Genomic DNA, 13,238 nt, shown 5'->3' on the forward strand with positions numbered 1-13,238 from the left:
AGGAAAACATGGGTTTGAGTCCTCCAACTCCCACCCCCATACATAATAGCTGCCTGAACATGGACAAGTCACTTGTCCCAGAGTGGCCCAGAGAACTTTTCAAGACTGTAAGTTATGGATGAGTTGATGAGCTACATTAGTGGAGGGAGTTTCTGTGCTGAGACTTATTTACACTTACATAATCAACATCCCTTCTCCTGAACAAAAATCAAAGTGTGAGGTAATCACAATATTTTTTTTAATATATAATTTAAACACATTTAGCTACTGCTATCAGGAAGTGTTTACATACAATATATAGCAGTATTTCCATACTTCTCATTTACATAATTTTTGTTACATTTTTAAAATCCCTATGCTGACTTAATGCACCTATAAGCAAACAATACAAATGGATATCATTTCAGTTTTGTTTTGATTTTCCCATGGACTGGAATTTACATCAATCTAGTTGCAGCAAAATGGACTTTCATTTTCAAACAGAGCCATGATCTGCAGGGCTGCCTGAGCAGAATAACATTAACACAGAATACATCATCCCTGCCTCCTCAAATTAAATCTTCTCTTCTTCCCTATAATGCCAGAGGGAAAAAAAAAGAAATCCCAGTCTGTGCTGGTGTATTTACCTAAGCTTACACTCAAGCAAAGAAAGACACTCAGTAGTGGTTTGTGTTAGTGTTTTTCCTTATAAAGGTAACTTGTATCTATTCTGTATGTATCTTGTACATACATGTTAATATATGCATTGTCTCTTCTATTAGAATATAAGCTCCTGGAAGGTAGGGATTCTTTTTTCTTCTTTTTCATATCTACCATTCTTAAAGCACTGCCTGGCACATAGTACTTATTTAATACATGTTTGTTGATTAATTGATTGATAGTGTTCAGTGAGAAATACCTCATTGCTTTCCTTTGGGAACTACCACTGGAGGAAATGAGGGAAGCAGCTTAGTGGGAAGGATACAAAAACTTACACAACTCACAAAACTAATCCTAGGCACTGTGAGCTCTGTCATAAGTAGATGACTAAATGGATGAGGATATTAATGTATAGACACACAGATAAAGAGTGCAAAATAAAGCAAACTGTAGCTGCTAAACAGCTCCTAGAAACGTCCCCAGTATTTTGGGAAATGCAGTAGAACTTCACCACAATCCTGGTTTGAGGGGGACAAGAATATCCATTTTGAAGGCTGTGTTAAAATGAAAGAGATCAAGCAATCAATTCACAAGACTTTATTAAATGTCTGCTATGTTCTAGACATTGTGTTTGCTTGCAGGGCAAGCATGATTTGATCTATAACATGATCTGATCCATGAACTATTAACACACCTTATGATAGATGGGTCTTGTATTATAGTAATGGCTAATAAATATTTATCAAGCCCCTATTATGTGCCAGGCATCATGCTAAGTTCTGGGGATAAAAATAACCAAAAAAGAAGTTAGTCTCTTTCCTCAAGGGGTTTATAATCTAATGGAGAAGACAATACACAAAAGAAAGCTGAAAAGCTGAGGGGAGGAGTGGTACCTGGCATGGAGATATGGTGGTAAAAACCAAAGAAAGACAAAATGAGAAGCCAAAAAAGTCCAAAATGAGCACAGCTAGAGAAGACAAGGAAGTTCAAAATAAGTGCAACCAGGTGGGAAATGAGGTGTCTGAGGGGACAAAAAAGTAAGCATTTGGTTCATAAGATAAAGTCTTTCCAAGTGTTTCAGAATCAGCAATGGCTTTACCCCCAAGAATTTGTAGAACCCACTGAAAACAATCAAAGTGATCTTCAAATCCACCAGAATTTTAGCCTCTTAAATGGTATTGAAGTGACTATTAGCCCTTAAGTCTTATTAAATGCTAAACATACAGTTAAAAAAAAACAAACAATCAGCAGCTAGGTGAAGCAATGAATAGAGTATTGGGCCTGGAGTCAGGAAGGACTGAATTCAAATCTAGCCTCAGATACTTACTAGTTGTGTAAGTTTGGGCAAGTCACTTAAATTCTGTCTGCTTCAATTTCCTCAACTATAACATGAGGATAATAATAGCAACTACCTCATAGGGTTGTTGTGAGGATCAAATGAGATATTTGTAATGTACTTAGCAGTGTCTGGCACATAGTAGGTACTTAATAAATCCTTCCTTTCATCTGCCCTTAACTATGATTTATAGGTACCACAAACTATAAATAAATTTGGAAGTAAATTTTACATTTTAATTGGCAAAATGTTGAATTTGAGTTTGGTACATTCTGCAATGCACAAAGGTATATGAAAGACAAGAGACATATGGTAAAGACAAATGATTCATTTCACAACATTTTGAAAAAGCATAATTCAATATATATTCCCCTTGCTTTTGAAAGAAGTGGACAGCTTATGCATATAGCAAGCATATAAATAGGTGCATGTACATGTAAATGTATGTGTGTGTATATATTTTTTAAAGAACAAACCTGTAATTTTATTGGTATAGGTGCTTCCCAGGGAGAAAGCTCCGCCTACTGATGCAAGTTGGAATCTATTCTGTAATAGTCTTAGAGAGTTGCTTTTGACATTGATATGTTAAGTGACTTGCCCCAGGTCATACAACCTTTTTGTGTCAAAGGCAGGACTTGAATGGGGACCTTCCTGACACTGAGACTAGCTCTTTATTCATTTGACCTTGTTTCCTCTCATATATACAAATATTTGTACATGTATGTGTGTATGTTATATACATACATATACAGAGAGAAAGAGAGAAAGAGAGAGAGAGCTCACTTTCCTTTTAAGCTGATTGTATAGTTATCTACATATACAAAATGAGACTTTAAAGGCTAATTCAAGACCAAAAGTCCTTTCTCCACAGCACACGTGTGGAGGCCGACACTTCATTTGCAACGAGGGATAAAGTTTATAAAGCCTCTTGATGCATGACTATTCTTTCTCTCCTGGACATGCTCACTACTTTTGCTCAGACAGAATCACCTCCCCTGATCTGATCTGATGCAAGAATTTCTTTAGTTTCTCTCTTTTCTGTTACTCGAGCATACCATTCAAAGAGGTGCTCATGTCTGTCTTCATAACATGTCTGTTGGCCACTCTCTTGGGATTACTCTTATTACCCTTTTGGACTGAATATGGGATTTCATAGGTTAAATGGAACTCTCAATGAGGAAATTCTGTGCCACTGCAGATCAGAATCTGTTCTACAACTTAGTCTTTAAGCATGGTCTGGGGCACTGAAGGGCTATGGAAGTTGCCTGGAGTCACACAGCCAGTCAGTACATTGTAGAGGAGTGAATCAGGTCCAATTCTCCTCCATTAAACCATGAGCTCTTTGAGGTCAGGGACTGTCTTTTTCCTTTCTTTGTATCCCCAGAACTTAGCACAGGCACATAGTGGATGCTTGTTCAGTCATTTCAATCATGTCTGACTCTCTGTGACCTCATTTGAGGTTTTCTTGGCAAAGATACTGGAGTAGTTTGCCATTTCCTTCTCCAGCTTATTTTACAGATGAGGAAACTGAGGCAAATAGGGTTAAGTGACTTGCCCAGGGTGACCCAGCTAGTGTCTTGAGGCCAGATGTGAACTTTGGCAGATGAATCTTCCTGGTCCCATGCCCAGTCCTCTATCCACTACATCACCTATGTTTATTGACTGATTGACTTCCTGACTCCAATATAGACTCTCTATTCACTAACACACAACTACCCTTGCTCTCCACCTCCCCCCACACACACCCTTTACTCTTTCATAAAGGCACTTTCAGGGAGAATGATCCATCACCTTTCAGTTTCAGACCAGCTTCAGTGTCATCAAGATTCCCAAAAGCAGGGACAAATACTGGACAAAGCCAGACAAACAGGAATCATTAACATTTGACAAGGTCAGTCCAACATAGAGTCTGCAATTTAAATAGTAGAAGAAGAAAGATTTAAAGAGTCTAGCCAAGTCAGGTACCAGGTAAATCCGTTATCGTGTTGGGAGGGATAAGCTAAAGCTGAAGTCAGGTCTAGTCAGGTGTGGCAGGTACTACGCTCAATAGTAATAATAACTCACATTTGCAAAGCATTTACCCTTCCACGACTCTTTGAGGTAGATGCTGTATCACGGGTCTCTGATGTTTGATGCATTTTCATGGACAACTAAGGCAAAGAAGTTTCGCTTAGTTGAACAGCTGAGGTGTCCTCAATGCCTGTTCTTGTTGAATATCCTTCTGTTGCTATTATGCTATTTAATAAGGAGTTTTGTTAGCTCCTTACTAAGCTAAATAAATCTCTTTTTGTTAACTGATGAATGACCTGTGAGTATTTCATGTTATTTCAGTGTTAAACCTAAACCACTAGGGGATTGGTCTGAGTCAGGCTCAACCTAAAGTAAAGTTTTACAAAGTATTTTCTTCCACATGAGGCAGTTAGTAGATGTATTGTTGCCTCCATTTTACAGATGAGCAAACAGAGGCTCAAGGAGGTGAAGTGTTTTGATCAAAATATAGTGAATAAGTGTCAAAAGTAGAACATGAATCCAGGTCAGGATTCTTTTTTGTTGTTTTGTGTCCACTTGCCCTTTAATTTAAAAGTCAGCTAGGTAGCATAGGGGATAAAGCCTGGGCTTGGAGTCAAGAATTAAAATCTGTACTTGGACACTTACTAACTATGTGACCTTTGGACAAGTCACTTTACCTCTTTCTGCCTCAGCTTCCTCATCCAAAAATTAATAAAATCCATTAAAAACAGCATGTATTTCCCAGGACTGGGAGACAGAGTGCTACCCAGATATAGAAAAGAGAACTTCAAGTGCTACTCCTGTTGATAACAACCTCTGTCTTGATGCTGCCCTATAAACCCATCCACCATCCTTTCTGGTCTTCCCTTTAAGCCCAGCTCTACTAGAATGGCTGAAGATGTTCCACACTCCCAAGGAATTAGAAGGCAGGGATTAGAAGCCACAGTTGTCGGCTCAGAGCTTCTTACTCAAGCGTGGATTGCCACCTCTCTTTCTTTCTAGCTGCCCTCCTCTTGTTGTCACAGCCTCAGTCTGGGCACTGGGGAATTCACTTATCACCGCCATAACTGCCTTTTGGGGGGCACTGATCTCTTTCTTCTCTTAGTTCAATGGAGGTAGATTCTCGTTCCCCAAAGTTCAGTGCTAAATTTTTCCAAAGGAACTTTAGGAGGAATTTTAAAAAATAATAATAGCTGGCATTTATATATGTATAGCAAGGCACTTTATAAATATTATCTGATTTAACCTTCACAGCAATCCTGGGAGATATGTGCTATTTTTAATGGATTTTATGAATTTTTTTGGATGAGGAAGCTGAGGCAGAAAGAGGTCAAGTAACTCATCCAAGGGTCACATAGTTAGTAAGTGTCCAAGTACAGATTTTAATTCTTGACTCCAAGCCCCAGGCTCTATCCCCTATGCTACCTAGCTGACTTTTAAATTAAAGGGCAAGTGGACACAAAACGACAAAAAAGAAATTACAAACACAAATACAGATGAGTTTATAGAATAAAGAATTACTCTCCCAAGGAGGCTAAAGTCTAGTCAATGACTGGCTGGGCTGACTCAGCTTATGGGATACCTTACTCTTCTCCCTAGTCTTCACATTAACCCTATCTAGGTCTGATGCTAAACTATGCTATACAAATTACTAGCTTGTGGTAGATTGAGATTGGAACCCCTCTTAGGTATGGCAGAATTCTCATCCTTTCAACTATCCACAGTGCTGACAATCTCAACTATCTATAACATAGTTATAGATCAGAAATGGAGAGGAAAAGAAATAGCTGTCAGGTAAATAATGCTTGAAAGCTGACAAAGCATTCCATATATATGGTCTCATTTTATCCACCTATGAGCTAGATATTATTGTTCACTTTTCAAAAAAATAGGTGAGGAAAATGAAGCTTAAAAGTAAAAGGAGCTTTTCAGGGTTGCACAGCTGGTTAGTATTCAAGGCAGGATTCAAATCCAGATGTCTCCTGACTCCAAATCTAGACCTTTTCCATTTCACTGGAAATAGGATCTAAGTAGCCAAGATAGATGGCACAAAATCCATGCCTAAAGCTCATTTATTCTACTCATAGGCAGGTCCTTCACTCACATTTATACTTGTGTCATACTGTTCTAACAATCTTGGTTATCTCGTTTTCAAAGTTCACAGAAGATTTGAGGTGGGAAATTATATGTGAAGAAGGGAAATGGCTACAGGCAAGCACATAGACGGCCATAAGAAGAGACCACTAACAGCAAAGAAAGAGGGAGGAGAAAAAAAAAACCAGACAAGAATTCAAAAGATATAGCAATTTGGGCCCATTTAGTGGAAGAGAATGGACACTTCATTACACCTTGAGCACCATAGTATTATCTCCAGGGAACAAAACTTTATGTCTAATTGTTGCCTTGAGTCATCAAAGAAAGGTTAAATTAAATTTGGTATACTCTGCTTTAGAAAGGCAGGAAAATATATAATACAGTTCAGAAAAACCGGTCTGAAATGGTTAATTTTTTTTTTTAAGTTAATGCATAGCAACATCTCAGCTATGTGGAAAATAGTTATCCAGAAAAACACCTTCCTTGAAGATTACAGAAAGATGAAGTTTTACTGTATATGAAAATATTATTCATTTAAACTATTCTATTTTTGAAAAAGGAATAATTCAACATGATCCCAAGGCAGGGCAAAAGCTTACCTTTGCACCATTTAGGATCATAGTATTATTGATGTACATACAGCTGGAAGGAACCGTAGGGGTCATTGAATCCAATCCCCTTATTTTTAAGATGAATGAACTGAGGCACAAAAAAGTTAAGTGATTTGTGTGGGGCCACACAAGTATGTGTCTGAGGTAGGATTTGAACCCAAGTCTTCTTGGTTATAAGACCAGCACCCTACCTACTCTTCTATAAAAAGGGTTTACAAGTTGGAGGCAATGTGAGGCAGGGGAAGAAGTACTGCATTTGGAATCAAAGGAGACAAAGGGCATTCCTTTTAATACTGAGATCAATACTTACTACCTGTGTGACGTGGTTATGAGACCTTTCACCATCCTAGTCACCCTTCTCTGGATTCCCTCCAAGAATTGGATAACTACCTGTTAGGTAAATCAGGCACCTTCTTTGCAATTGCCTAGAGAAATGAGAGGTTAAGTGACCTGCCTATGATAATACAATCAGTATGTGATAGGGGTAGGACTTATACCAGGCCTCCCCTGGTTCCAAGGTCAGCTCTTTACTGCAACGCACTGACTCACATTACAGTTTATCTTTCTTCAAATATGTATCTGAGTGGTTGTCATGGGGAAGAGGAATGAGATGCTGTACTGTATTCTTGGCACCAGAAAGCAAAACTAGAAGCAGTTGGTAAAAGTGATAGGGAGGGATACCTTAGTGCAATACAAGGGAAAAATTCTTTTTAAAAAATACCATAAGTCTTTTGTTTACCTAGGATATATATGTGCATATATATATAAATTAAATATACACACATATACACACATGAATAGATATACATATGCATATTTAAAGTCATATTTAGAAATGTAAACACCTACAAACAGTTAGTTACTTTACTTGGGAATCTTCAACTACAACTATTCTCTGCTCAGTCTAACTTTGATTTTTCTCTTAGAATTCTTTCAATCCTTCTAATTAACTTTAAGTGCCTCCTTTATGTCTGCAATCTTTCTATGGTTCTGAAACTTCTGGAAATCCTTATTTAATTATTTTATAATATTTTATTTTCCCCCAAATATATATAAAAATAATTTTAACATTCATTTTAAAAATTTTGAGGTCCAAGTTCTCTCCCTCCCTCCTTTCCCTCCCCACTCCCTGAGACAGTAAGCAATCTGATATAGGTTTTGCATGTGCAATCATATAAAACATATTTCAATATCAGTAATTTAGTGGAAGAAAACTTTAATCAAAAAGGAAGGAAGGAAGAGGAAGGAAGGAAGGCAGAAAGAAAGAAAGAAAAAAGAAAGAAAAAAAGAAAGAAAAAAGAAAAAGAAAGAAAGATAGTATGCTTGGGTCTGTATCCAGACTCCATCAGTTCTTTCTCTGGAGACAGATAGAAATTTTCATTTTAAGTCCTTTGGGATTGCTTTGGATCATTGCATTGCTGAGAATAGTTAGTTCATTGACAGTTATTCATCGTGCAATGTTATTACTATGTACAATGTTCTAATTCTTCTTGCTTCACTCTGCATTAATTTATGTAAGTCTTTCCAGGTTTCTCTGAAATCATCTGTTAGTCATTTCTTACAGCATAATAGTATCATAATCATATACCACAACTTGTTCAACCATTCCCCAATTGATGGGCATCCTCTCAATTGAAGGAAACTTTCTTAACAGTTAAATATGTACAAAAATGGAATGGGCTGCCTCATAAGGTAATGAGTTCCCCATTAATGGAGGTCTTCAAGTATAGGCTTTATCATCACTCACCAGGGATGTCTTAGACAAAATCAATGATTTGAGTATGGATTGAACTAGATAGTTCCTGGAAGGCCCTTCTAACTCTATGTTTCTGTGATTCTGTTTTTCATCTATATCAATAAAGAGAGCATTGTGATTCCATGTATTCACTATCATCTAGCCAGTAACTGCTGATTGGTAACTTGGAAAATCATTAAGCAATATGAAAGCTCACTTACAACAAAAAAGCAGAATCACCATTCATGAACAGAAATCAAATTGGAAAATAAATGGAAAAACATGCCTTTGTTTAGTTAAGTTTAAAAAACCAAACATCATCTTAAGCTGGAAATGAAAGTTTGATTGTGAGAAATGCACATTAATGAATTCTGTACCTGCCAAAGTCTAAAGTAACTTCCACTAAATGTCTGTCAACTGCCCTCATTCTTCTTTTACCCTCATAAAAGATAAAGACTAAGAAAAAAGCCACTCCCACTAACTTAACACTAGAACATTCCCCACATTCTGTAGACTGTAGACTATTTTCTACAATCTCATAGCAAATAAGAAACTGAATATGTAAAAATCAAGATTCTATTAAAGTATTCATTCATTCACTCATTCATGTGATAAAAGGGAACACAGAAGATTTCTCCAGAATAAATTTTGCTCCATTTTATTCTTTCATTTATTCATTCATTCATCTGGGGATCTTAAAAAACTACTATTTGCTAGGTATGTTGCTCTACTTGGTCTTAAGGTCACTGTTTGATGCCCTGTCTCTGCTAGGAGTTGTTCCTTGGGTTACCACTGGGTATTTCTGTTTTGCAGAAAGTTGCTAAATTTCTCTACTACTAGCTTCTTGGCTTCTCTTCGGGGACACCTATTGGTTATATTAACTCCTGTCAGCTACAGGGGTGACTATAAAGCCTCTCCCAGTCAAGGACAGATTGACAACTCTTTAGTCAGGGTCAGAGGCTATAAGCCACCATCCCTGACAAAACAGAAGTCAAACAGATAGATATACAGAAAGTTAAAGCACTTATTAAAAAATTACTATGTGCCAGGCACATAGCATTGGGGATATACATACAAGCAAGTAAGACAGTCCCCACCCTTAAGGAGCTTTTATTCTGGAATCATCTTGCATATTCTTTCAATCGACACAATTTTTGTATTCAGAAGTTCTATATTTTTTTTTGTATTATTTCTCGCATCATTGTGTTCAGGTTATTTTATTTGTCACATTCTTCTGGGAGACCTATAGTCCTTAAATTGACTTTACACATCCTATCTTCAAGATCAATATGTTTTGCTTGTATGGAGATCATGTTTTCTTATAACTATTGCTTTTTGCTTTTCTTTTTCCAGACTACTCTTTACTTCTGTGTATTTGCATTGCCAATTAGTCATTCTGTCTTTTGTTTCTTTGGTGAAGTTTGCCACTATGGATTTATTTTTTTCCTATTCTGCTGATTATTTCTGCTATATCGTCCACAAATTCGGGTTTTACGGTTCTTATTTCTCTTCTAAACCATGCAGGAGCATCCAGATGTGGTTCTGTGCCCATTTGGAAATCCATAGGTTTTTCTGTATCTTCAGGTATTGATTCATTTTCATTTACTTTGCAATATTTATTCATAGATATCTGGACTCATTTAACTAATCTGAAGGCCACCTTTCCTTCTTTTATGAATATCTTCCTCATGGTCTATCTGCTTATACTCAAGGGCTTTAACTAATTTATTTTCCTCCTTAAGGTCTTTGATAATTTCATTTTTTTTCTTATATTCACTTATTGTTCACTTTCTGTCTCTAATCTGCAATCTTTGCTGTACCTTAACATTAATTTGTTTAACTAAATAGCAGAATAAAAAAAAAGATCTCATATACATACATATACACAGTAGGTATAGTCTCCAACAGGTTGTCATATCACTGCTGGAGAAGACAAATGTAGAGAACATATGTGACCAAGGCAGGTAATACACATGAAAGGGTACACATGTAAGAAACACATGTGGGGGCAGCTAGATGGCACAGTGGATAGAGCACCAACCCTGGATTCAGAAGGACCTAAGTTCAAATCCGGACTCAGACACATAACACTTACTAACTGTGTGACCTTGGGCAAGTCACTTAACCCCATTGCCTAACCAAAAACAAACAAACAAACAAACAAACAAAAAGAAAGAAACACATGTGGTCAGGGTACATATGTGACTTAAGCAACTAGCAGCTTTGATTCTGCATATCCACATATGTCCTTTGTTACCAATGAGTAGGAATCCTCTACTGGTACACTGTCAATATCCTTAGTGTCTCTATTGATGCTGCATATGTCTTCTGTGCTTTTCTCTGAAAGTTGTCTCCACTATTGTTACCTGGTGCCATCACCTGATCTGCAGCCAGAGTGTGGCTTCTTCCCTGTAGTTACAGAGGCCTACCATCTCTTTAGCTTCTAGGGACTAACTTTAGCTTTTCTGTTATGTAAACCCAAACATGAGCACCCAGTCACCAGTACCCAGTCAACTAGCTAGTAAAGACCTCATATATTTTAAAGTCTATCCTCTCTTCTGTTATCTTTTACTCTTTTATCTAATTTCTGATCAGAATATTCCTTTTAATTCTTATCATGCCTAATCCCAACAAATCATTCCCTTAGATTCTGCTTAGCAAAACTACAAAAGAGCTAAATAAAGCTGTGGCAAAGAGTCTACTCTCAATAGGCCATCATGCCCCTCATTTTTCATGCAAATTACAAAAACTGGACTGATTGGACAAGGCTAAAAGTGCAGATGACCTTTGCCCTATTTTTGCAACCCAGTTGAACTCTCAGCATTCCCCTCCAAACAACTTTAAAATAATGCCTCATATAAAATTCTGGAGAGGCAGAACCAATTAAAGGTCAGAGTGAGACATTTTCCAGTCTAAGCAAATTTAGAAAGTTGGCAGGAGAGATCTGAGGGGGAAGCCAGTCCAGAGCATACACTGATCCAGAGTGCACATGGCATAGTGCCAGTAATAGACGTTGAAGGCAGCTATACTAGTGGTAAGCAGTAGCAGCTTCCAGGATCTCCCAGATCAGAGACATTCTGGGTTACAGTTCCAGGGTGGAACTCTCCAGAGTTCTCTCCAGGAACTCTCCAGGAACTCTGCAGAGAGGAGTGCTGGTGATTGGTCACAAAAGAGCAAGGGACCTGGTCATGGTTCCAGGGCCAAGAAGGGGTTATGGCTGTGGGGGAGCAGGGACCTTTCCTAGGTAAACACCAGAACACAGACCAGGACAGCAGTGACCACACCTCTCTCTGCATCACAATATCTTGGAAGCACTGAAAACTTGCAGATCCCCAGAAATAGCTATAGAAACAGCAGCACTAAGAAGCCTGAAGTTTGAGACAGAGTTTTCCTACTCATAGGTAAGCAGAGCCCAACTTTAACATGAGGTTCAAAGTCAAGAAGTAGGCTGGAAAATGAGCAAACAAACACACACACACACACACACACACACACACACAAACTTGACCATAAAAAACTATTATGGTGGCAAGGAAAACTAAGACATAAACTCAAAAGAAGATGACAATGAGAAAACAGCTACAAACAAAGCCTCAAAGGAAAAATGCTAACTGGACACAAACTGAACCAGAATTCCTAGAAGAATTAAAGAGACTAAACTAGTAATGGAAAAATTGGGAAAAGAAATGAGAATGATGCAAGAAAATTATGAAAAAAGAGAATTAACAGTTTGGTAAAAAGGGCACAAAAAACCTGAAGAAAATAACACCTTAAAAAAAGAATAGGCCAAATGGTAAAAGAGGCACAAAAATTCACTGAAGAAAAGAACTCCTTGAAAATTAGAATTTGGCAAATAGAAGCTAATTAACTCCATGATACATCAAGAAACAATAAAACAAAGTCAAAAGAATGAAAAAATAGAAGAAAATGTGAAGTATCTCATTGGAAAAAACAACTTATAATAGATTGAGGAGAGATAATTTAAAAATTATTGGACTACCTGAAAGTCATGATCAAAGAAAGAGCCCAGACATCATATTTTGAGAAATTATACCAAAAAAAAAAACCCACCTGCCCTGATATCTTAGATCCAGAGGGTAAAATAAAAATTGAAAGAACCCACTGATCACCTCCTGAAAGAGATCCCAAAACAAAAACTCCCAGCAATATTATAGTCAAATTCCAGAGCTCCCAGGTCAAGGAGAAAATATTGCAAGCAGGTGGAAAGAAACAATTCTAATGCCATGGAGTCACAGTCAAGATCACACAAATTTTAGTAGCTTCCATGTTATGGAAGTAGAGGAGTTGGCATGTGATATTCTTGAAGGCAAAGAAGCTAGGATTACAAACAAGAATAACCTACCCAGTACAATTAGGTATAATCCTTCAGAGGGGAATGGACATTTAATGAGAACTTTCAAGCATTCCTGATGAAAAGACAAGAGCTTAATAGAAAATTTGACATTCAAACACAAGACTCAAGAAAAGCATAAAAAGGTAAACAAAAAAAGTAATCATGAGGGACTCAAAGCTAAATTATTTACATTTCTATATGGGAAGATGATATGTAATCCAAAAGAAATTTTATCATGGGTATACGGGCCGCACGCCGACCCTCTGCCAGTCATGCGCCAGTACCCACTTCTCTTAAAAGAAGTACACCAGCAGAGTCTTACCCACGCCTGGGTCTTCGGTTCTGAGCCGGATCACCACACAGAGACAAGCCATCGGAAGGCACCAACACCAGAGTTTTATTCAGAGGCCAACACAGCAAACCATCATAGCAAGCCCAAGCAGCAAGGCCAGAGCAACA

The sequence above is a fragment of the Vombatus ursinus genome, unplaced genomic scaffold (genome assembly GCF_900497805.2).
Source record: "Vombatus ursinus unplaced genomic scaffold, bare-nosed wombat genome assembly UNPS02000582.1, whole genome shotgun sequence".
Taxonomy (NCBI): Eukaryota; Metazoa; Chordata; class Mammalia; order Diprotodontia; family Vombatidae; genus Vombatus; species Vombatus ursinus.